General features: G+C 57.1%; 1 non-coding gene across 1 annotated transcript; it reads left to right on the forward strand.

Moving 5' to 3' along the window:
- The first annotated feature begins 568 nt into the window (after positions 1-568).
- Positions 569-672, forward strand: LOC148092535 (U6 spliceosomal RNA). Its single transcript, XR_015714960.1, has one exon. It is a non-coding gene; the product is annotated as a U6 spliceosomal RNA (small nuclear RNA).
- Positions 673-24,120: the final 23,448 nt, after the last annotated feature.

Raw genomic sequence — 24,120 nt, forward strand, 5'->3', positions numbered from 1 at the left:
GATAGAGCCCTCCCCATCTCCCCGGGCAGCTGCTGAAACCGTCCGTGGTTGTCATTTTTGTTAAACAGGTTCGACTCAATATCAGCCGTTTTATGTGGTTTTCAACAGTAAAGGTAGCACAGATAATGTTCCATGGGATGAAAAGGCTGAAAGTTAAACAAAGGATGTGAGTCGAGTCAGATATAACAGCACAATGAAGGACCTGCTGGTGACCCGGGGGCTGGAGGGCCCGAGGAAGGAGGGAGGCCCAGGCCGTGGTCCACCCGGTGAACTTGAAGCCGCTCCTGCGGCCCAGAAGCTTCCAGAGGATCCTCGAAAGCAGACCGGAGGGGCCCAGAGGGTCCTCTGAAGCGACGCAGGAAAGAAACATTCGAACTCATCCCCTGACCCTGTTTTCAAGACTCCTGCCAGTGGCTCCCATTGGGCAAACTTAGCTGAAAGCTGGGGGCCAGTGGAGCCTGGGGAGTCTCTCCCGCAATAGAGGGGAGTAGACAGGGTGGGGAGTAGATGCGAAGGGAACTGCTGAGTGAAGGCAGGCTCTCCAAGGCATGTTTACACCTCTACTTTTGTGCTCGCTTCGGCAGCACATATACTAAAATTGGAACGACACGGAGAAGGTTAGCATGGCCCCTGCGCAAGGACGCGCAAGTTCGTGAAGCGTTCCGTATTTTCCTATTTTCAGTCTTTGCTTGATTTATCAAATTAGTTCTAACATTCTTATTTGTCTCTCTTTTATTTCACATCACATTTCGAGAGAGTTTCCTTTCACAATATACTTGGTTTGTCTTTGGAAAGCAACCCAACATCATCTTAGGTGTCAGAATAAAACGTAACTGGTTGTGCATTAATTTGGCATGTTTGCTGGTTGTGAGGGTCGAGGTAAATGGGTATAAACATCCTATCTCAAGTCAGGGGGAAAAAAACCCTATGCTTTTAATTAACCCTAACCTCCATTTTATAAATTCACGTACCCCTGGGCAGGGTACCACATTTTTGTAGGAATACATTCAGTTAAATAATCTTCCGGGACCCACGGAGGTAAGGCGTAGATAAAAGTCTGGTCCTTTGGTAGAGACAGGAGGCGCACTCAGATGGAGGAGGGAGGGCCAGTCGAGATGGTTCTCGCGCCGCTCACCGCGTTCCTCCCCTGTCCCTCTGCCATCGCTCTTTGTTCATTAAACGCAGGCCCCACAGACGCCTGTGCAGGCTTCCCTGGCCTGGACCCTCGGTGGAAGCTGTGAACTGCAGGGGCCGTGAGCCGGCGCCGGGGGAGACTCCCGCTGGCCCGCTCCCGGGGAGCCCCGGGGCCGCAGCCTGGCGCTCGCCCGCCGAGCCGGAGCAGGAGCGCCCGTCGGGGCGGCGGCTTCTCCCACAGGTGCTCGCAGGGCCCAGAGCAGGCCGTGCCCTGGCTGTGCGGACAGGTCGAGACTTCGTTCTGGCTTTTGCTTTGAGCTAATGAGCTGGGTCTCTTCCTCGGGAGCTGACTCTGGGAGTCGTGACTAAATTGCTTGCTACAAACAATTTTTGCTTTGGCTGTGTGTTTATGCCTCGGCTTTTTGCCTCTGTTTTGTCTGAGAGCATATTCGAGACCCGAGGTTGGGCTGGACATCGTAACGTTCGTTTCAATAATGCAAAAATAAACCTGCGTCGGAAGGAAGAGGTAATGTCCCCCAGCCGTGACGCTTTCCAAGCCTCAGTTTCACGTTTAACAAGAAAGCGCTTGGGGAAGGGTGGGAGGGAGCAGACTGCCACGCCTTGGAAACGCGCACCGCAGGGACTGGACCGGTGCGGATACAGTGAGAAAACGCAGAGCCGCCCACATCAAGGCGCAAACGCCGAGCCCCTCACAGCCGCACGCCATTCCCGGGCCGGGCTCGGTGCTGGGAGGACAGGACGGTGCTCTGCACACGCAGGCCCCCGGCGCGGGTTTGGGCACACGGCGCGTCCGCCTTCGCTCTGAGGTGTGGCGCTGCATCTGGAGCGTTCACCCACCGCACCCGGCGGAGTGGCCGCCGCCAGGGCTCCCGGGAGCGGCGGCCGCGGTCAGGGAGCCTGCGAGGCACAGGCATGAAGCGTTGCTCACTGGGCTCCGGGAAGCTGCTCCTGCCGCCCTGGGCACCGGGGGATGAGGCCAGAGCAGGGCTGCGTGTCTCACACGCACGTGCACGCACGCACACGGGCAGGAGCCGCACAGCCGAGGTGCGTGCTAGGTGAGGAGCTTTCTAAGCTGCAGCACTGATTGGAAAGCTGGCTCGCCCGGAGCAGAGTGGCACAATTCGTCAAAAATGCCGGAGAGCGGGCAAGGACGTGCCAGGGCGGACAGCTCCAATCGGGCTACTTCAAAAGCCAGGGCTTGGGAGGAGGGGCCTCTCCTCCTGTCTGGCTCTGCTGGCTCGGAGGCCACCTGGGAGCAGGACGTGTGTTGCAAGATTATAAAACACCCGTGAGATGCGAGCCTGAGGAGGGAGAGTAGAGATGGGTCCACCTGCCACAGGAGTGCTGAGTGGACGGACCTCTGCCCCGGCCTGGTCCTGGGCCTGACCTCTGCCCCAGCCTGGTCCTGGGCTGATCTCTGCCCCAGCCTGGTCCCGGGCCTGACCTCTGCCCCAGCCTGGTCCCGGGCCTGACCTCTGCCCCAGCCTGGTCCCGGGCCTGACCTCTGCCCCAGCCTGGTCCCGGGCCTGACCTCTGCCCCAGCCTGGTCCCGGGCCTGATCTCTGCCCCAGCCTGGTCCTGGGCCTGATCTCTGCCCCAGCCTGGTCCTGGGCTTAGGCACAGACCACCCCGGGGAAGGGTCTCGCACACAGAGCCGCTGGGCGATGTACCCACAGTGTGGCTGCAACCTGCAGGGGGAGCGGGTCAGGCCTGGCTGTGGTACTGAAGGTGGGGTCAGGGTGGAGTAAGAGCCTCCGCAGGAGGTGACACAGGGAGGAGGCAGGGAGACAAGGGCAGGTGGGGAGGGGGCGTCAGTCGTGAGCTAAGGCAGAGTGGTCTGGGGGTCAGCTGTGGGTGGTGCGGAGGCTCTGGAACTTTCTCTGCTGACGCTGGCCGTTTCCCAGGGCTGGTCAGCTGGTCAGATCACTGGGGCGAGGGTTTAACAGGATTGCAGACTCAGACGTCTGCAGAGAAGTTTGGGGGCGGTTTAAGAAAACCAGCAGGTGCGTGTGGGGTCGGGTAGTGCAGGGACAAGGGCCACACCTGGCTCAGGGGCACTGGCTGCTGAGCTCCCGCCCGCCGCTGCCGTCGGGGACTGTGGCCTGATTCTGCCAGATATTTCAATAGTTCAAGAGAAACCAAAACCCCGGTTTTCCAGGTCAAATCCAATAGTGTTCAAGTTTAAGTAATTCAAAAATTATTTTAAATTTAAAACATTATTACAATACAGGGCCCCGGCAGGAGTGGGTGCGAAGGTGAGTGGAAGAGCCTTTGGGAGCACGTGAGTGGGAAGGTGTGTGGCTGCTCCGGGAGCCGCTGTGGCTCCAGGGAGACCACCCTGCCCCGGCCCCAACTCCTCGAAGCCCCTCAACTCCCCTGACAAACCACCTCTCTCTCTTTGTCACCTTGGCCTTTCTTTTACTGTGCTATGGGGTAAAATCTGCCTTATTTTCTAGTTTTCTCACTTGTTTTGTTGCAGAACAGCCTCAAGAATTTTACTCAGAAAAGGTGCCTGGGGAGGAACAGCTGAGTCTTACCTGGCCGAGCCCTTGAAGCAGCAACGGGTGGGAAGGAGGGTGCCCAGGGGCTGTCCTGGCTTCGCTGCCCCCCCCTTCGCCCTTTGAGAAAAGAGAAGAAAGACACACCCTGGGGCGTTCGACTCGGGCTCCCTTGGGAAGCTTCGCTCTGTGGGACCCTGGCAGTTCTTGGCTTTGACCCAAGAAAAGAAGCTCGTTGTTTATTGCCCATCCCCTCCCTGGGGGACAAGTGGAGGCGGGAGGCTCTGAGTTTCCCACCCGTAGTTGATAAACATGAGCACGAGGGCCTGAGTCAGGGTGCAGGGGCAATGCTTTGGGGGCAGAGACAAAGATGACATGGTCAGAGGGGGAGGGGACGAGGAAGGTGGGTTTCAGGACTCAGGCAGGGGTGGGTCTCCTGGGGGAGCGAGTTGCCAATATCGAGGGTGATTCTAGGCATAACTGGGGCATTTTTCTAGGATGCTCATTTACCCCGGGAGAAAGGAGGGTGTTGGTTGCACCTGCTTTGCCTATAGCTTTCCATGTGGCCCACATGAGTCACCTTACCAACCTGTGTCATTTGGTCTCCCTTTATCAATGGAACAGGGCGCCAATCTTCTCTTTTCTCTGCCCTAGGCTATTTCACCTTCACCTTCCTCCCAGCTGACATGTGGGAGATACAGAGTTTTGATCTTATTTCATCACAAGAAAGCAGCCTCACCTTCTCATGATAGTCAACCGGCCCACCTGCATCGAACCTGCTCTGATTCTGTGTGAGTTTCCTGGGGCTGTTGGAATGAATCATTACCTCCCCCTTCTTGAAATGCTCTCCCTACTTGGCTGCCGTTAACAACACGCCTCTAAGTCTGCTGCTGCATAGCACATTTTGTGGTTGCTATGGTGATGAGATGCTGAAACTGGGAGAGGATTTATGACATGTTGTGGCTTAGGGGCACATTTGTGATGCTTTTAAGCTGCATCAGCCAGGATCCTTGGTTAGAAGCAAACAAGATAAACTCTGGCTATTTTAAACAAAAAGAATGATCATTAGAAGGCTAAAAGGGCTTAGGAAACCAATCAGAATCCAGAGGCACAGGCGTGAGGAAGCAGGAAGAAAAGAGGGAGATAGCAAGTATTAAAAGGAGTTGCAGAATAATAGCTATGGCAAAGTAGGACCAAAGGATGGGTCTCTTTTTAAGAATGGGTAAGGCATAAGAACATTTATTGAAAGAGAGGGAGGAAAAAAAACAGCCCCAAAAGGAAGGTTTTCTTTGATCATAATGGAATTAAATTAGAAATTGATAACAGAAAATATTGGAAAACCCTCAAATATTTGCAAATTAAACAAAAGGTATCTAAATGACCATGAGTCAAAAAGGAAGTCACAAGGGGTATTAGGAAATAGTTTTAACTGAATGAAAATGAAAACATGACACTTCAGGGTTTGTGGGGTGCAGCTAAAGAAGTGCTTAAAGGAAAATTAATAGCTCTAAAATACTTATATTAAAAAGAAGAAAAGTCTCAAACCAGTAATCTATGTTTTCACTTTAAGAAATGTAAATAATTGGAAAGAAAAGACTAAATCAATCCCAAAGCAAGAGAAGACAAGAAAGTAGTAAAGACAAGGGCAGAACTGATAAAATTGAAAACAGAGAAACTAGAGAGTGGTCATTGAAAGCAAATTATCACTCTTTACAAGAGACAGGGTAAGGAACAGATGTGTTTGTGTGTAAATGTGGTAAGGGTTGGGGGGAATCTTTGACTAATTAATAAAGAAATATATGTCTTACTGTTTTTTCTTGTGAAATAATAGGTGGAGTGGTCTCCTGAGAGATGCATGAGGAGCTAGAACTGGTGAGGAGAGAGGTGATGTTTTGGTGCATTTTCTGGGGAAATGGGAAACATAACTGATTAGTTTCCTGTTGCTGCCATAACAAATTATCATTAATTTAGTGAGTTCAACAACCCAAATTATTCCCTTACAGTTCTAGAGATTTTAAAAAATTATAAATGTGCTCTATGGGGCCAGAATCAAGGTGTCAGCAGGGCTGTGTTCTTTCTGGAGGCTCTAGGGGAGAATCGGTTTCCTAGGCTTTTCCAGCTTCTAGAGGCACCCACATTCCTTGGTTTGTGGTCCCCTTGCCCATCTTCAAAGCCAGCAGAATAGCATCTTCCAATCTCCTCCCCTCTGCCCTCCATGGCCCTCTCTCTCCCCTGCTTTCACCATTACATCTCCTTCTCTGACTCTGGTCCTCCTGCCTCCCCCTTATAAGGACCCCAGTGATTACATTGGGTCACAGAGGGATTCGGGATAATCTCCCATCTCTAATTCCTTAACTTATTCACCTCCGCAAAGTCCCTTTTGCCATATACAGTGGTGCCTCGGTTTTCAAATGTAATCCATTCCGGGAGACCATTCGAGTTCTGAAATGTTCGAAAACCGAGGGATCCGCAGCCGACAGCTAGGTCTCAGGATCTCGCCCTCAGCGGAAGCCGTTGGCACGTTCGACTTCCGAGGCGCGTTAGAAAACCGAAGCATTTACTTCCAGGTTTCCGGCCTTCGCAAACCGAAATGCTGGTCACCGGAGACGTTCGAAAACCGAGGTACCACCGTAAAGTAACATATTCCAGGTCTGGGGGGTGAGGACATGGACGTCTTTAGGGGCTGTTACTCCGCCCACCACAGTCGATGACCAAGGACAAGAGGAGCCCTCAGGCCCAGCTGAGGCTGGAGGCCAGGGACTGGCTGTGGTCTGAACCTGGTATGCTCAATAATTAAAATAAAGGAGCTAAGCTGGCAGACTGTGGATCTAGACCCAGATGTGGCATTTTGCTGGGACTACAGCAGAAGGACAGGGATGGGGGGGAGCTTTCATAAGATGGTCATTTCTTTGCTGAACGGTGGGATCCAGGCTGGGAAAGCAGGGGAGGGAGGATGCTTACGGAGGGGGAGGGAATTGATGTGTGGCTCGGCACCCGACCGCATAATCTAGGCTTCAGGTATGAGACAGAATGTAATAAATGGATGCTAATCGCTCTGGAAAAAGCCTCCGAACAGAACCTTCTTTGCCTGCATTCTGATAAATACCCGTTCATCAGGCTCAAAGGCCGAGGTTTTAGATATCCTGCCTCTCCCCAAAGGAATGCACTTAATCCACTCTCCGCTCTGCTCCGAGGCTCAGGACGAAGAAGGGGCCGGCCTTCTAATTCTTCACACCCCTCCTCGCACTCAGCTGTCCGCACCTGCCAGGTAGGATCTCCTCGCTCCCACATCTTAATAAGAGAGAAGCTGTTCACCAGGATCAAGCGGGTCCATTCCGTCCTGGGCGCTATGAGTAATAATTTAATCTAAAAGGAGGCATGTTTATTAACAGGCTACAGAATGTTTTTCAGGACCAAAGGGGACTCGGCGACGGCTGGCCCTGCGGGCAGAGCCCTGGGCTCACAGGGTGTGGGTTGCGGAGAAAGGAAAGAAAGATGCGGGAATGGAGTTGGGGGAGTGATGAAGGACATCGGAGAACGGTTCTCTGCAATCGGTTTAAGAAATACGGGCTTGTCGTGTTTCTTTTTCTTTTTTTAATTTTTATTTTCGGCAGAGCCGAGCGGACCCCGGGTTCGAATCTTGGCGACGCCCCCTAGCTGTGGGTGAACTCGGGTGGTTCCCTGCCCGTGTTCCCTCACCCACAATGTGTAGACGGCACAAGCGCCTACCTTACTGCTTCGCCGTGAGGACCGTGAGTGGATATTTGTAATCACTTGGAACAGTATCTGGCGCCGAGGCGTTTGTTAAAGGAAATTGAAAATTTATCTAACAATGAGATTCATTGAAACACTTTGTAAATACGTCAGAGAAAACCTTGCGTGGGTGAAGAACCGAGAGTGGCCTGTATCCGTTTGTTTGTTTTTATTTGTTTTAATCTATCTTTATTGTTGAAAGTGTTACCATGTTTCGACTTGTCTGGATGAGAGTTGACCTGTGCTCTCTGCTGTTGGTCAGTTTCTATTTTGCTAAAACGGAACCTCCCCAACCCGAAGGCCGACAGCAGAGCCCGTCAGGTTCGGCCCTCCTACGCCTCGCCACCTAGAGACGGTCAGAAAAGAGGAGGGACGCGGCCGGTAGGGCGGAGCAGAGCTAGCGGGTTGATGCGACACGGCCAGGACAGGGCGCCCCCGACACAAGTCCTGTCACCACAATGGATCTCGCAACAGGACGGCAGCCGCCACGACCAGCATCCCCGACTGGCTCATGGCCGTTGAACTGTGCCCGAGAATGGCTGTGACGAGTCATCGGAAATTTTACTGGAAACCAGTAGACCTTCCGTCACAGGTGGAGATGGGGCTTTGTCGCGTGGTCAGGGCCAATGTGACGACTCGCCAGAACCTTCAGGGTGCAGGCGAGTGGCCCCCGTGTTTACGAAGACCCCAGGGTTGAGAGTGTTTCCCCTTGTTATTTTTTTATTAATTTTTTAGAGAGAGAGGAAGAGAGAGAGAAACGTAGATGAGAGAGAAACATCAACATCGATCGGCTGCCCCTTGCACCCCCCTGCTGGGGGTGGAGCCTAAAACCCGGGCATGTGCCCTCACCGGGGGTCCAACCAGTGCCCTCGCGCTTCATGGGTTAATGCTCAACTACTGAGCAACACCAGCCGGGCCCCCCCATTTCTGAGTTACTAGAACAAGTCATTCAACTTCTTCGAATCTTATTTTCAATAACCCAGTAGCAACCCCCCCCCGAAGGGTTACGTGAGATGCCGATTGGGGGCTGCGCCCGGCGTCACCGGACGCCGCGGGCAGTCAGGGATGTTCCCTTTCTGGCTTCCCCGCCTCCGTGTCTGCCTCTTGGCTGCTTGTCTTTGGAGAAATAATATGTAGCTGCTTCCCCAAAGCATCCGGGAAACGTTGCGTCAGAGCAAAAAGCTTGAGCTGTTTCTTTTTTAAAAGCTCATTAACTGAGAAATTCGTTCCGGGTGGCGACAAAGCCAGCTCTTGCCTTTCTTGCCCGGGAAGTCACACGCGAGGGGACAGGAGATTTGGCAGGTGCCTGGGGCCGGTCGGCGCGTGGAGGGTGCCGGCAGCGATTCAGGGATCCAGCCACGGGCATTGTCGGGCTCCGTCACCAGGTCGAGGGGCCGCTCCCTCAGGGCTGGCCGGGGCCGTTTCCATACTCCAGGCCCGTCTGCCGGTTTGCAGGACCTGCAGGTCACGGCGCTCCCTGTCCGCTTAAGGTCATGGAAGGACTGTCCGCTCTTCCCCGGGGACAAGGCCCTTCGGACGTCAGAGCGCGTGTGCAGAGGAACCAGGGTGGGAGGGCCTCGGTGCTTGTCGTCCCCCCAGGGCCCTGCCCCTCCCGGCCCCTCCCCATATTCCTGTGTCCCGCTCGCTCCTGGAGCCCAGAGCTCAGCTTTCCCGGGGGGCGGTCTGCAGAGCACCCCCAGGGCAGGGGCGGTCAAGAGGTCACCTGCCGTATTCAGAGAAAACTCAGTGGCAGGATCACACCCCTTTAGTGATAAAAGCCACACGGGGAAGACCCATCGAAGTAACTCCCGAGCAGCCCCCAGCTTCATCTCCTCAGCCCCCTGTCCTGTGAACCCCGGGCCCCGGCCCGACCGGCTGCCTGTGGACGTCAGAGGGTGACGAGGGTGCAGGTCTCCCCACCCGGCCGAGCCTTTTCCTTCTATGACCTCACCCTCCTTCCAGACGGTTCTGAGCGGGGGCCCAGGTGCGGAGGTCTGAGGGGAGGGAAAGCAAACACGTGGGAGGGCAGCCGAGTCCCTGCAAAGCCCCTTCACGCGGCTCCCCTAGTCCCCCGCGAGGCCCAGACCACGTCCAGCGAAGGGCCTCTGGCAACCGTTGCCCCGTCACAGGATCGGAGGCAGCTGTAGGGACGGGGCCGGGGAAAGAAAAGAAACCTTGTTCAGCCTACTCTGGGCTTGCCGTCCTGGCTCCCTAATTAGTGAACTGGACTCGAAGGGGATGAGCGGAACTATTGTTAATTGATTGCAATGAACGCGAATGTTTCCTGCCTCGAGCGCTTGCAGCACCTGCGTCCCGCGGGCAGGCCATGGAAGGAGGGGGCGCCTGGCTGGCGTGGGGCCCGCCCGGGCCGGTGGTGCCCAGGCTAGTGTAGGGGTTCGGTGTCCACCTGCAGGGCCAGCTCTGTTGGGCTTGTCTCCTCCACTGCAGTGAAGTTCAAGGGGACAAGTCGGAGAATCTATCCGAAGTGAGGGCCGCGTAGGTGAGGGTCCCAGGAATAGAAACAGCGCCTCCAGGGGCTGGGGCAGACGGCGGGGCTGAAGGACCGGCCCTGGGGCAGGGGACCTCGGTTTCACCAGGGCTGCTGTCTCCCCAAATGGGGTTTCCCGTTTGAACTGCGGCGCTTCGCAACCCGCCCGGTTACACGGCCTCACGCCGGCGTCCCAGGGCCCCCAATGACCCTTTCTTTCCGCATCGCGATCAGAAACGTGCTCTCTATGGGTGGGATGCTTTGGTTTTAAAGCACATACCTACGGCACTTTTTCCGTTTCTTCCGCCGAGGAGAGAGGCCCGGAGCAGCCCCTGGCAACACCTTGACTTCAGACTTGCGCCCGTCGGGGCTGTGAAGCAGTCGACGTGTGTCCTTAGACCGCCGGCTTGCGGTGCTTTGTTACGAGCATGGCGAGCCAACGCACGGCCCGTCTCAAGGTGTGAGTCCTGGAACCCGCCAACCCCGCGTCTGCTGGAAGCCTGTGCCGGCCGCGGGACCGAGCCCTTGGTTATGTGAGGACGGAAGGGGCCTCCCGGAGCCGCTGCGGTTACCGTCAGGGGCACAAAACGTGCCTCCGCGGAGAAAAGCTGGCGGGCAGGTGGGAGATGCGAGGGGAGGTGCGTCTCGGCCCCACTCCACTGCGGGCGGCCAGGCTTGCTGCCCGGCGCCTTGTCCTGGGGGAGCCTGCCCAGCGGCTCCCCTGAGCACCAGAACCGGGGGGTGCAGGTCCAAGACGCAGCTCCCCATCCCCCAGCAGTCCCCCGCACGTGCTTCGGCCTCTGTTTGAAGGGATTAGCAGCCCAGAGCCACGTTGACGCCCGCATGTGGGGTTAAATGGGGAGCACGTCTGTGTTTTTTAGCACGCTGAGATGTTTCTGACATTTAAATTCCTCCGGCCACAGTCCTGGGGGCAGCCAATTTTAGTGGTTGGCCAGTTAATTACGGGGGAGGTACGGTAAAATCTCACACTACGACGGCGACTATTTTATTACCTAGTCAAAATCGACACCTAGGAAAGGAAGGAAATCAGCCCCTCTCCATCTCCTAAATAAACATTAACAAAAACGTAGAGTCCCCACCAGTTCGAAGGTGCGCGGATTGTCAACCCGCCTGGGGGAGACGCGTGCTTTCGCTCTCGGAGCTAAGGCGAGGGCGCGGCCACAGGTTTTCGTCGCCAGATGCCACTTCGTCAGAAGACGGCCTCTTTGGGGATTTTAAATTTAGAGGAAAATTTGTCTTGTGGATCCTTCTGAAAGGGACATTAGGGAGGTATCAGCCGAAGTCTTCGTAAAGTTTTACAGAAAATCGAGAAATGTTTTTCATGGTGACGGTTCCTAAAGGAGCCCCTGAGAAAATCGGAGGCAGCTCGGACCCAAGGCGGGCCGGGTCACTTCAACTCCAGGCAGCCAGTGTGCCTTGAGAAGGCCCCGGAGGCCGGGCCCCCGGCAGCGGGCTCAGCCCCCAGCACCAGGCACGTCTGATTGGGTGCGACCCCGAGTCTGGGTTACGGCGTCTAAGCAGTTACCCAAAAAGCAAAACCCATCGACGCCAACAAAACCTATTCCCCAAGGAGAAAGTCAGTCAGAACAGAGCAGAAAACCCTGTTATACGTGAATTTCCCTGTGCTTCTTGCTCATTTTAACTCCATACTTTGTTCTTTGTTTTTATAAAACTGAAGTTATTTTTGATGTTTGGAAAAGCACGGTGAGTTTTATTGTTACTATGGATTTAAATTCTTATCGAAGCAGTGCGGGCACTTCAGTTGTGCATCGTTGAAAAGGTACTTACTGCGAGGCTTAACCACAGTCCCGTCCCCCTCTTCCTAGCCCGACCCCCAGCTCGCACCTACACTCAAGGATCCCTTTCGGGGCTCCAGGGGCTCCGGCCAACCCGCCCCGAGCCCTCCCTGCCTCTTCCTGCAGCTCCCACCTCCCTCCTCTTGGCTCCGGGAGCCATCGTGGGCTAAAGAGGGGGGCTGGACGCCAGTCCATGCAAGAGAATGAAAGAGAAAAAGAGAGGTTCCCGGCTATAGGAAAGGGTGTGCATCGGGCCCCCGTCCTTAGAACAGGACAGAGGTTCGCTCGCAGGGATGTCAGCCCCAGCCGGCGAGGGGCCCGGGCGACGGGAGAGCAGGGTGTCCGCGCCTCCTAAGAGGAGCCTTGACCAGCTGGCCGGGGAGGGCGAAGGGGCCGGGAGGCTGGCCACCCTCGGCCAGCTCCGTCCCTGCGTGCCACGGCGGCCACGGAGGCCACGGAGGCCACGTCGGCCACGGCGGGTGTGGCTCGGCCGAGGGAGAGCCTGCCAGAAACTCGGAGAGTTGTTTTCGGCAGACGAGCCAGGGAGGAACGGATGCCTGTGTTTTGCGGTCACCATCCCTGTGTCTTCTCCGCATAACGTTTTCCCGAAAGATGTTTAAAATGCGTTAGGAATCGTGTTTCGTCAACACCCCCTGCCGGCAGGGGGGCGCCCGGAGGCGGGAAGGAGGCAGCTCGTCCTGCAGGGAGCTTCAGGCGGAGAGTGGAATCGGCCTGCGGGGGGGGGGTTGGAAGCCAGCGTCCAGGTGGGTTTGTGATGGATAGAAACGCCCAAATGAGGGGCATCGCCCTTCATTCATTCATCAGCAGGCACTTACTGGGGTGCCCCCATGCCGGTCTCTGTGTTGGGTGCTGGGCAGACACCAATGAGGAGAGTCCAGGATTCCTTGGACGATGGCAATTTGAGGTTAAAAGGAGACATTCTGAAGATCAGCAGAACAGGTTACGTTAGTGATTTTGGTGCAGAAAGAATCAAGGTAAAAGGTACTATGAACATAAATTGTGAAATATGAAAGGTACAAATCTGAAGAATAGCCTTTTATTACTAAATGGAAAAGCAGAAAAGAAATTAAATTTAACTTTTTGAATAGGTCCTCTACGTAAGTATTCAAACATTCGAAAAGCGATGGCTTAAGAAGTCTTCCTCCCTCCCTCTGGACACACCCATTTCTCCCTCACCTCGTGGATATTTATATAAATTTCCTGTTTATCTTTCCGGTGTTTCCTTTTATTAAAATTGGTTTTTAGCCCGGCCGGCATGGCTCGGCGGTTGAGCATCGACCTATGACCCAGGAGATCGGGGTTCAATCCCCGGTCAGGGCAACCGACCGAGCCACAGCAGCCAGGGCATTTCCAATGTTTCTTTATGAAAATGGAAGCACATATGCCTATATATTATTATTACGTTATACCATAGGCGTATCAGTTTTATAATTTGCATAACAAATTACCACAAATTTAGTGGTTTGAAACAATGCGTGTTTATGACCTCACAGTTTCTGGGGGTCAGGAGCCCGGGTATGGCTCAGCGGGGTTCTCTGCACAGGGTCCCACAGAGTGGGAGCCGACGTGTTGGCTGGGTTGCCGTCTCATCAGAAGCTCGACTGGGGAAGGATCTGCTCCAAGCGTCAGACCCATGCCCTGCTCTTGAACTCGGGATCCCTGTACCTCTGGCGATGCCCTCCTGCCCACCCGCGCCCAGGGGGCCTGTGTCTGCCCACGGCGGGGCCCTGTGGCCGCTGCCAGTGGTGACTACATGTATGTGTTCAAACCTTCAGCCTGAGGTTACGTCGATGCTGGAGAGGGCGGGTTCCAGTGACTGTGGAGGTTCCCGCCTGTAGGGGCCCATTCCTGCCTGTTTTATTTAAGCAGCAACCACACCCCCTCCCCCCTAATGGCCCCGTCTCTTCCCGGCACGTCCCGAGGACCACTCCACACTGGACGGCGTGTCCACACCCTTGGAAAGAGGTCTGCAGTGCAAGCCAGGGAAGCCCGCTTGTGATGAACACAATGCAAACTCATTCCCCCACAAGACTGAATCTCTTGAGATGCTTTGTTAGGGGAAAAAAAAAAGCCTGGAAGAAAAAAACTAGTTCTCACTCGGGCCACTTTTTTTCTTAAGATTTTATTTATCTTAAGTCAGGGCCAACCAAATGGAGATCTGAGCAAATCCTAAACGGTTTCTCCTTATAAATAAACAGTGCCCAGGCAGAGAGGGAAAGGGGGCCCCCCGTCGCCCATCAGATGCACGTGGATCCCACGCAGACACAGGTGTTTGTGTGAGGGCGGACTCGCTCAGCGGACTCACGCTCCGCGTGCCAGGCGCTGGGTTAGGTTTTGGGACCTGCACACGCTTGGGACAGGCCAGCTCCTCCCCGTGGGGTTTGCACTCCAGTGAGGACAGGCAATAAGGCGCAGACGAATGTACGCTGTGATTACCACTTGCAATAATTAGCGCTTATTCAGGCCCTGAGAGGGAGGGCAAGGAGGGTGAGTAGTGATGGTGGAAATGACGCTCGTTTCCAAGGAACGGTATCACCTGCCCTTTTTCTAGGGCGAAATGAATGTGACCACGTGGATGACATGCGGGCACAGGGCCGCCTCTGTCTGGGTCCCAGGTGCCCTGTGTGCAGAGACCTTGGGGAGACGTGGGGGAGGTCTGGTCAGCACCAGGAGTCACCTCCCCCACTTGCTGCCTTGTTGTTCCTGGGGACCCAGGGTTTGGGGATATTTGCTGATTGCCGCGCAGTTGCTTGGTTCCCGTGGGCTCCGCATTTTCCTGCTCCAGTCTCACCCGAACACGCTGCCCCAAGTTCTCCCGCTGAAATCTCATCGTGGCCCAAGCAGCTTGAGATTCAAGCAGAAAACTTTTTTTTCCCCCTCCATGGAAACGGAATTCTTCGTGGCCTGTTCTCTCCTAAGGAAGCTCAGTTTTCCTTGACTATAAAGAAATGTCACGGGGTTATATTTATGAGGCCTGTGCCCACGGCTTATATCAAAATAGCGGACTTACTGTCTTAGGAGGCGAAGCGCATCGCCCACGTTCCAAATAATCCACAGCTTTTATCTCATTGGACCTGATCAGGCAAAACAACCTGAGCGGCTCACAATGACACGGACACACCTACATGTAATCGCAGTCAGCGGGGACACGCGTGCGCCCCGTCGGGTCTCCTCCTCGCTTCTGTGCTCTCCGCGATTGAGCCAAACCCCGGGCCCCTCCGCTACACGGCTTCCACTTCAGAGGCTGTTACATGTGGTTTGTAAACAGAATCATCTCCAAAGTAATTGAGTTAAAATGCTGATGAGCCGAAAACACTTGTCCTGCCCTTGCAGCTGCAATGAGGGCCCCGCGTGGGTTTCAGAGCCGGCTCTCAGCGACCGCGAGGATCTGAGCAAAGTGGCATCAGCATCGGTTTAAACACTTAGGAGCCACAGTCCTCACCCCTGAGCATCCGAAGCATCTGGGAGCTTCTTAAAAGCGCGGCGGCCCCGGGCCCCTGAGCGAACCCCGAAACCCCTGGGGTGAAGCCTGGGCACCGGCTGCCTTTTGAAAAACTGCCCCCGAGCTCCCGACGGACAGGGAGGGCTGAGGCCCCACCAAGTAGCAGATGAGATTCTTCAGCTAGATGACGACCATCTGTCGTCCTCGGTCGCTTGGAAAATCAAAACAAGCCTGAGCTGGAGAATCTTGGGTAGAAGGAAGAAGCCTCGCACAGTAATAGGTAAGCTAAAAATAGCTTGCATTCTGCCACTCACCTCCCTTTACACTGAGTTTATTTTGGGGACCGGCTCACCTAACTTGCCAGGAAGACCCTACTGCGGATTTCCAGGCGATTTTACGCACTGACTGACATTGTTTATTGTGAATCTACGGTGCAGGTCCACTCTGACCGCAGGGCCTTTGTGCAGAAATGCAGACGAGGCTCCTTAGGGTCAGCGTCAGCCCCGGTGTGAGCCCGGACCCCTTCTTTCTCTCTCCCACTCTCCCTCCCCGTCCCCGGCCAGGCCTGGGGCTTTCCTGGGAGGGGTCGCCTGTTGGTCAGAAAGACCAGGCCGGTTCCCAAAGGGCTCTGACCGGAGTCCGGAATCCAAGCTGCTTTCCTACGTCCCCGCCTCCCCAGCCCCCACCTCCTTGCCAGTGTCGCTCGCCCGGCCACTGTCCCGGCCTCTGCAGCACCTTCTCTCCTATTAACACCTTTATCATTGTTTGAAGGTCGGCTCCGGTTCCACCCTCTGTGGCGGCGTCTCCCTGCGTCTCGAGGCCCCTCGCATCCGCTTGCGACGCGTTCGAGCTCCTCCTGCCTCGCAGTAAACCAGGCGCTTCCTAATCTTCCCCTCCCACTGGCCCGAAAGGGGGAACGTCTCTCGGCTGTTTCCATGTCCTTTGAAGTCTGCAGCTCATAAGCGTTGCTGAAGGTGCGCTGGTCGGGGTGGTGAACGTGGTATTTAATGAAAGCGCTGTGCTCTGCGGTTGGGGATTCTGCCTCGTGGATCTCTCAACGGGGGTGCATTTCTGGTAGGAAACCTTCAGGAAAGGCACTCACTCTAAACGCTGGACGGATTCTCCCTCGCTCTCTGTTAATCATTTACTGGTGGGGACCTGGTGATGACAGCTACGGGGAAAAGCAAGGAGAGCCAGGAAGCAAAAACCGGCCCCGGGGCTCCGCGGCCTTTGCACAGCCTGCCCTTTGCAAGTGGGAGACACACAGGCACCGTGTCAGCTGAGGAGACAGACGGCTCCCATGTATTGTCAGTTATGCTCCGGGACCCGCGGAGGAACGGCCGGCTCTTCATCTCAGCATCGCTGGGTTATGGGAACATCATCTCAACGGTTTAAGAGACGCGGGCAGCTTCTATTTTGGTCCTGGCGCAGGAAACTCAGCCTTTGTCCATTTTCACGGTTTGATTTATGTGAGCTTAAAAATTCATAAGGCAGGAACCAACCTCGAGCAAATATTGTTTTTTGCAGGAGCCAAGTCAAACACTCTCGCCTCTCAGCTTCCTGGTCAAGGGTGTCCAGATGCGCGGAGTAGCTGCCCCTCACCGATTCAGTCGACTGAAGGTCAAAACCAGCCTTCGCTGTGACCTTGGGGTGGGGGGCTCCACCCCAGGCTCAAAGAGGGGGACAGGGAGCCTCCCCCTTTCTGGAGCAGTCTCTGCGTCAGGTGCCTTATGTTCACTCTCTTATTTAATCCCCAGCTCAACCTATGACACAGGCCCAGTGACCTGGACTTTCCGGAAGCAGAAGCTGGGACAGGGGGAGGCACCTGCCTGGGCTTGCACGGCTGCTGGAGTCACCTCGAGGCCGTGCGTGTGTCGGGGTCACTCGTCATTACGGGCAACTCCAGGAGCACCCTGATTATTTCCCACGTGGAGCTGCCGGGGCAGCCGTAAGTTACCCACGTAGAAAGAAAGACCACGACTGGACGTGGGGCGCTCTCTGGTGCACGGGTGTGCGGCCCGATTAGGGCCCGCGTGGGAGAGACGCGTCCGGAGACCCCTGTCTAGTGCAGAGTCGCTTTCAGACCCCAGTCCCTTTGTGCGAGAACCGCTCTGTTTCTCTTTGACACGGAGGCCAGAAACCATTCGCCTTCGAAGCTCCTGCTTCTCCAAGGGCCATTCAGGCCCGGGCTGCAGATGGCCGGACAAAGATGGGCCCTTGTGCTCTGGGCCGGATTCGCGGGCCTCCCCCCCACAGAGCATCTTTCACTAACATTTGCTTTTCAAAGCCATCCTCCCGGACAAGGGCTGCTTTCTGTACAGATGACTCCTAGTAACCCTTTCCCCTGTAAGGATGTTTCCTTCTAAGGCTTTACAGAAACGTATTTCTAATTCCTGCAGAGACGCTGAGCATTAACAGTGTCAGTGCCTGATCAGGTTTTTGTTTCTTTGTTTCTTTAATCCCCACCTGAGGATATTTTTTCCCCTGCTTTTCAGAGAGAGTGGAAGAGAGAGAGAAACATGAACGTGGATTCGTTGCCTCCCGCCCTGACTGACGGGGCCAAGGATAGGGCCCGCAACCCAGGTACATGCCCTCGACCAGAACCGAACCCGAGGCCCTCCAGTCCTGGGACCCACCCTCTAACCACTGGGCCAAGCCTGCTAGGGCCGGGCCAGGTTTTATCTCGCAGGGTCAGCGCTCTTTCTCCGCAGGAGGAGAGGCGGAGTTAGAGGCCCGCCGGGCTCCTTGACTCGCCCGGGACCCCAGCGTCACGGTGCCGCCCCGGACCCGCGCTCCACGTCCCCAGATGTGCCAGTCAACGCTCAGGCCCCGGGCCCCAGGGCACGCAGCCTGGGAATCTGTGTCTGTCTCAGCCCCGCAGCCGTTCCCACCGGCAGGCAGACGTGGGAACGAGTGGGTGGCGTTTGTGTGGCAAGCGAGCGGGCGGCAAGCTTCTGCCCGCGGGAACAGGCCGTCCGTCGGGGCGGCGGGCGGGAACCTGCCCGCGCTGCGCCTGAACAGCCTCGTCTCTCAGACGCGGGCGTTGGAGCCGTGGGCCCGGGAAAAAGGCCAGCAGCCGGGAAAGCGGGGAGCTCGCAGGTGGGGCGCCGGCGGCCGCTCCCCGGAGGGTGCCCGGGCTTCGCCCCCAGGGAGGAGCCGATCCAAGGCCCCCTGAAGTGGCGACAACGGCAAGAAGTCGCCTCGCTCACAGGCTCCTGTGGCCCGTCTTCAGTCCGACAGCTCCGTCCCTTCCGTCCGTCTACCTGACGGAGGCTGGGCCGTCCCTGGGCCTTATTTTATTTGGGGGCTGGAGGGCAGCGTTCCCAGTGATTTCCCTCGTGCTCCCCCACGGGGACACCCATCAGAACCCCACCTGGAAAGTAGCCGAGGTCGCCTAGCCGTGCCTTGGGGACGGATGGAGGAGGCTCGGGTGACCCCGCCGGGGAATTGGGGGGAGGCAGCCTCTGGTTCACTGTCCCGAAGCTACTTCTCACGCAGGCACACTCTTCACCCGCTCCCGCCAACCGAGGAACGCCGGCCAGGCGCTCTTCATTACGGAGGAAGGATGGAGGAGAGAGGGGACCCCTGCACCCCGACCCCGTGGTGAACAGAAGGCCCACGCAGTGCAGGGAGGTCTTGGAAAGCCGGGCAGCCCCTCCCCTCGAGGTGCCCGGATACGGGGGGCCTCGCCTGTCCGCACTGGGTGTTCGCGGCACATCTCGCTCTCCCCGGGGGCTCGCCGCGGCCTGGGCCGGCCCCGCGCTGTCCCCGCAGCCGGAGGTACCGTGGGAGGTCGTCGGCTCTCTCGGGGCCACCGGCCGACGGCCCCTGACGTCGCTCCCGGTCGGCCGGATGCTGCTGCTCTGTGGGATGCTGCTGCTCTGCCTGGCCGTGTCTCTGCTGCGTCGTGGGTTGTTCTTGTCCTTGAGTATCACTAACAATGATGACGAGTGAACAGAAACAGCCTAGCGACCTGGGTTAGATGAGCTCAGTGGCACGGGAAGAGCTTCTCAGCTTCTCCCAAAGGGCCTCACGGTCTCAGGAAATGAGCTTGACCTGCATGCCGGCCGGGGCCCAGCGAAAGCTTCAACTCTGCTGCCCTTTTTATGATGAAATCTTTTTTTAATATTTTCACCCGAGGACTTGCTTAGAGAGAGGAAGGGGGAGAGAGGGAGGAACCTTGATCAGTTGCCTTCTGTATGACTGGGGATCGAACCCGCAACCCGGGCATCGAACCGGCGACCTTTGGGTGCTCAACCGACTGAGCCACTCCGGCAGGGCTGTGACGAGCCTTTGAGTTGCCAGAAGAGAACATCCTCTCGCCTCAGAACAGGCCCCCCCAGGACGGTGCCTCGTCCCCGGGCCTGCAGAGAACTGGCCGGCCGGCCGGGACCAGCAGCTGAGAGCGGAGCATTCTCCTCGGGGTGAGGGATCAGAGTTGGTGTTTGCGGGGAAGGAGGCGAGATTATAAAATAATATTGGGCCGGTGGACCCAGAAGCACCCGGTTCTGCATCAGCTCTGCCCTCCCCCCCCCCCCAGGAGGTCTCAGGGGCAGGCGTGTGCTAGGAGGACGAGCTCGTGGGGCTCAGAGCCTCACTCGCCGGCGCTCCGGCACAGTTGTCGGAGCTGAGAAGCTTGGACCACACGAGAACCAACCTTGGCCCAAAAGATCAGGCCAGAGACACCACGTCATCCTGAGGCCAGGACACCTTTGGCCCTGGGCGCCCATCCCAGGCCACCCAAAGGTCAGGGATACCCACATGGACCTGTAACCTCAGCCTCACGAGGGGAGGAAGGCAGAGGGACATTAGAAGAGCCCGGGAGAGGGGCCTGGGAATCCAGCCCAGTCACGAAAACGAAAGCCCCCAAAGTGGAAATCCATACCTTCTGCCCGACCTTCAGCGCCTTGACCTGCGAGCCTGCTCTAGCCGTGGGGCAATGCCACCGGGCACCCTCCCAGGATGTCTTAACCTTTAGCACAAGGACCAGAACATCCCTCCCGCTCTGCCAGGAGAGCAGGGATGAGCGGCATTGTTCCGATTGACCTTTATTTACAAAAACGGGTTGCCAGCTGGATTTGGCACAGGGGCTGCACTCTGCCAATCCCGCGTTGGCACAAACAAGAGGAGCCCAGGGCCGGGACGCCCCCTGCTTGGTCCCCCGGACCACGCCCTGCTCCTGCGGTGGCCGTCCCTCCCGAGGGAGGCCCTCCAGCTCGGCCCACTGCGCCGTCCAGGGATGGGCCTGACCCACGCCTGGCCAGTGGCGGGGGGTCCTCAGGAGCGGTGTGAAATAGCGGTGGAAGCCCCGCGATGCGAATCCGCGTCCCTGAGGGCAGCCAGGGCCTCCGCCAGGAGGACAGAGCGTGTCGGCGCTGAGGGCAACGGGAGGTGACGCCTGAGCCCGTGGAGGCAGCAGATGGGGAGCGGAGTCGTTGCCCGGTGGCAGCTGCCCCTGAAGCCCACCCCGGGCCACCCAAAGGTGATTTTATCACAAGGGACAACTCGATTTTCTCCTCATGGGTTCCCTTCCTGCTCTAACAGGTATGAGCTGAATTTCTGTTAGTTGGAACCAGGAATCTTCATGGACCCTGCAGGTCGTACCCTGGGGACTGTTAGCCCCAATAACGAGATCCAAGCTTCTCCTTGGCTCCGGGCTACATTGGGTGCTCGGTTTTGCTTCGTTACAAACATGGTCTTAAGGAGCTTGCTGGGTGCCTTCTGCCCCGTGGCAGGATTGCCATCCCGCGTCGGAGGTGGCACTCGCACACTCCGACGGGACCCTCCCAGCGGTGGGCACAGCAGCGGGGTGTCTCTGTTCCAAATCCAGACACTGAAGGTCTCCCAGCCCCCACCGCTCTCTGCCCGAGGAGCTCAGCGCCTGCAGGATTGACAGCCTGGGGTCAAGCCTCACCTGGGCGGCCTCTGCCCTCCCAGCAGGGTGCAGTCCTGCCCTCACCTGGCTCCCTGGGCGGGGCTACAGGTGGGAGATGGGTCCAAGGTAGGCTGGTCTGTCCCCTGGAGCAAGAAAGACTTGCCAGCGCTGGGTTTTGAGAGTGACGTTATCCTGTCCTGGCCTGTGTGGCTCAGTGGTTAGAACGTCAGCCTGCTCGCCAAAGGCTCTCGGGTTTGATTTCTGGTCAAGGGCATGTACCTGGGTTTCAGGTTCGAGCCCCGGTTAGGGCGAGTGCGGGAGGCAACCAGCCGATGTGTCTCTCCCACATTGACGTTTCTCTCCCTCCCTCTTCCCCTCCCTCCCTGCCTGCCTCCCACTCTCTCTAAAAATCAACGGAAAGCATGTCCTCAGGTGGGGATTGACGGCAACGATAGCAAAGAGCGAAGGGATCTCTTCTCTGTCGCAAACTTGCCTCTCACGGGTCAGCCACTGCAGTCCCCTGAGACCTGAGAGGGACCAGCAGGGCACCCTGGGCCCCACGAGGACTTGGGGTCTGTCATCTATAACGTACGGGAATTGATGGAGAACCTCCGGGCCTTGTCCCGCACTCAACTATCCTCAGCGTCTGGGAACTCGAGGGCCAGGTGAGGGGCCTTGCTTGCTGTCACTGTCCTTTATTTCAGAACTTTGCAGGGTGGGGGCTGGGGGCACGTACAGCCTGGGAAAAAGCCGTCCGGTTTCCCAAATGCTCAACCCTGAGGCCCTGATAAAAGTGACGTCACTGGCCTCCCACAGAAGCCTCTTTGTTCCTGGGAGCCCCGGGCGGAGGCGATAGCAGCTTCCCACGCTGGGTGCGTGACGCGGGCTCGGTTATCAGAGCTCCCAGACGAGGGGGCCTGGATACGGGGCCTCTGACTTGCCCTTAACCTTCAAGAAAACCACCGGGAGCAGCAGCCTCTGCTAAGTCTTCCTGTGAGTCGCAGACCCTGCAGTTTCCTAGGTCCCCCGATAAGGACGGATAGAGGAAAGGCCTGGGACCGGAAGGCCAGGCTGAAGCGAGCAACTGTGTGGCTGTGGGGACAGTGGCTGGCCCCGTACTGATCGCTAACTCGGACTTTGTTAGGGCAACCGGGGCCCTTAGCACTTCACCCGGGGAGCCTGCATGGAAAGGGGACCTTAGAGGAAAGCTCGAGGTTAGAGGCTCAGCGGGGCAGAGAGGCCTGGGGCTGGGTGGGCGTGGGTGCTGGGGGCTCCTTTCCCAAGAGTGGGTCTAGGGAAGCTTGGCAGAGAGTTTGAAATGCTCTGATACCCGTAAAAATACATGGTGCTAATAAAAAAAACAAGCACAGCCCTGGCTGGTGTGGCCCCGTGGTTAGAGCGTCAGTCCGCGCACCAAAGGATCCCGGGCCCCACTCCCAGTCAGGGGCACGCGCCTCGGGTGCAGGCGGGATCCCCGGGCCTGGTCAGGTCACGTGCAGGAGGCAGCCAATCACTGTGTCTCTCTCACATCGATGCTTCTCTCTCTCTCTCTCTCCTTCCCTCTATATCTCTCCCTTCTACCCTCTCTGAAAAAAAAAAAAAAAAGCAATGGAAAAAAAATATCCTCAAATGAGGATTGAAAAACAAACAAAAAACACAAGTATAGGCTAAAACTCACCCCCGGTTTCCATAATGCCTGCTCAGAACAGAGCTCATTTAGCATTCAGAGGGTGATTGCCCCGTCCTAGGAGAAGCCGCTGCAAGGAGCCCTCAGTTAGCAAGTTACTGATGGGCTGAGGTCGCCGCCTCCCATGCCTGCCTCTGGCCCTCACTCCGCAGGGCCGGGGTGTCACAGCCGCCCCCGCAGACCCCGCGCGCGCCCAGGACCTGGAGCCAAGGGGGTGCTGTTCAGGGACACGGACGTCAGCTCCTCACCCCGTTGCTGATCTCGCCTTCTCAGCAGGTGCTTACCTTGCAGCTGTGACCAAGCGTGAGGGAGCCGCTTCCCTGCAAAAACCAAATGCAGGCCCAGCCGGCGGGACTCGGGGCTGAGCACCGACCCGTGAACAGGGAGGTCGCGGCTCGATTCCCGGTCAGGGCACGTGCCCGGGTGGCGGGATCGATCCCCAGTCGGGGGCGTGCCGGAGGCGGCCCGTCACTGCCTCTCTCTCATCATTGATGTTTCTCTCTCTCCCTTCCTCTCCTTGAAATCAATTTAAAAAAAGAGAGAGCGCGCGAGAGAAAACCAAACGCAAGCTATCAAGGGGATAGACCCCCAAACACAAGTCTCAGGAAGAGGGGTGGGCCCAGCTGGGCAGCCGCCTGCTCCAGGTCTCCCTGGGACGACCGTGCGTCTGCAACGCCACCCGCGAAAGGCCCCCGTGACCAGCCGTGCGCAGGGCAGGCCTTTACGTGGCCGCCTGCACTTCGCCGTCTCCGGGCTGCCGACCAGCCAGGCCCCGGGAGGTGGTGAGTCTCACTCGCGTAGAGAAGGTTCTTGAGCTGCCCCGGCTGCCTGGGTTCGTGGGTGATGCGGGGGGGGGGGGGGTTGTTTTGTTAATCTTCACTCGAGGATATTTTTTCCATTGATTTTTAAAGAGAGTAGAAGGGAGGGAGGGGGAGAGAGAGAGAGAGGCAGCGATGTGAGTCCCCCACGTGCCCCGAGCGGGGCCGGGGAGAAACCTGCACCCCAGGTGCGTGCCCCTGACTGGGACTGGAACCTGAGCGCCCCCGGTGCGCAGGCCGGGGCCACTGCGTCGGCTGTAACCACCGACCCGCACCTGCCACAGACTCCACGAAGTCACCTCCTTTCGCAAACACTTTCTAAAATGACGTGCTTTGTGCCCTTCACCCGGGTGATGTTGGCAGCTTCTCCAAGAACCGGTCCGGCTGGATTCGTGCCCTGACCGCACGGTCTGAGGAGCTCACTTCTCGCCTGGTGGTTTCCTTAAATCCCAAATCTCCTTTCCCACGTCATCCTGGGCCAAATGCTCCACCTGCTTACTAGGAAGAAACCCACCCGCCAGCAACGTCGTCGAAGCGGGAGTTTCTGTGGATGAGAGACCTCGCAC

Source organism: Miniopterus natalensis, chromosome 8, assembly GCF_054644295.1.
Source record: "Miniopterus natalensis isolate mMinNat1 chromosome 8, mMinNat1.hap1, whole genome shotgun sequence".
NCBI classification, from domain to species: Eukaryota; Metazoa; Chordata; class Mammalia; order Chiroptera; family Miniopteridae; genus Miniopterus; species Miniopterus natalensis.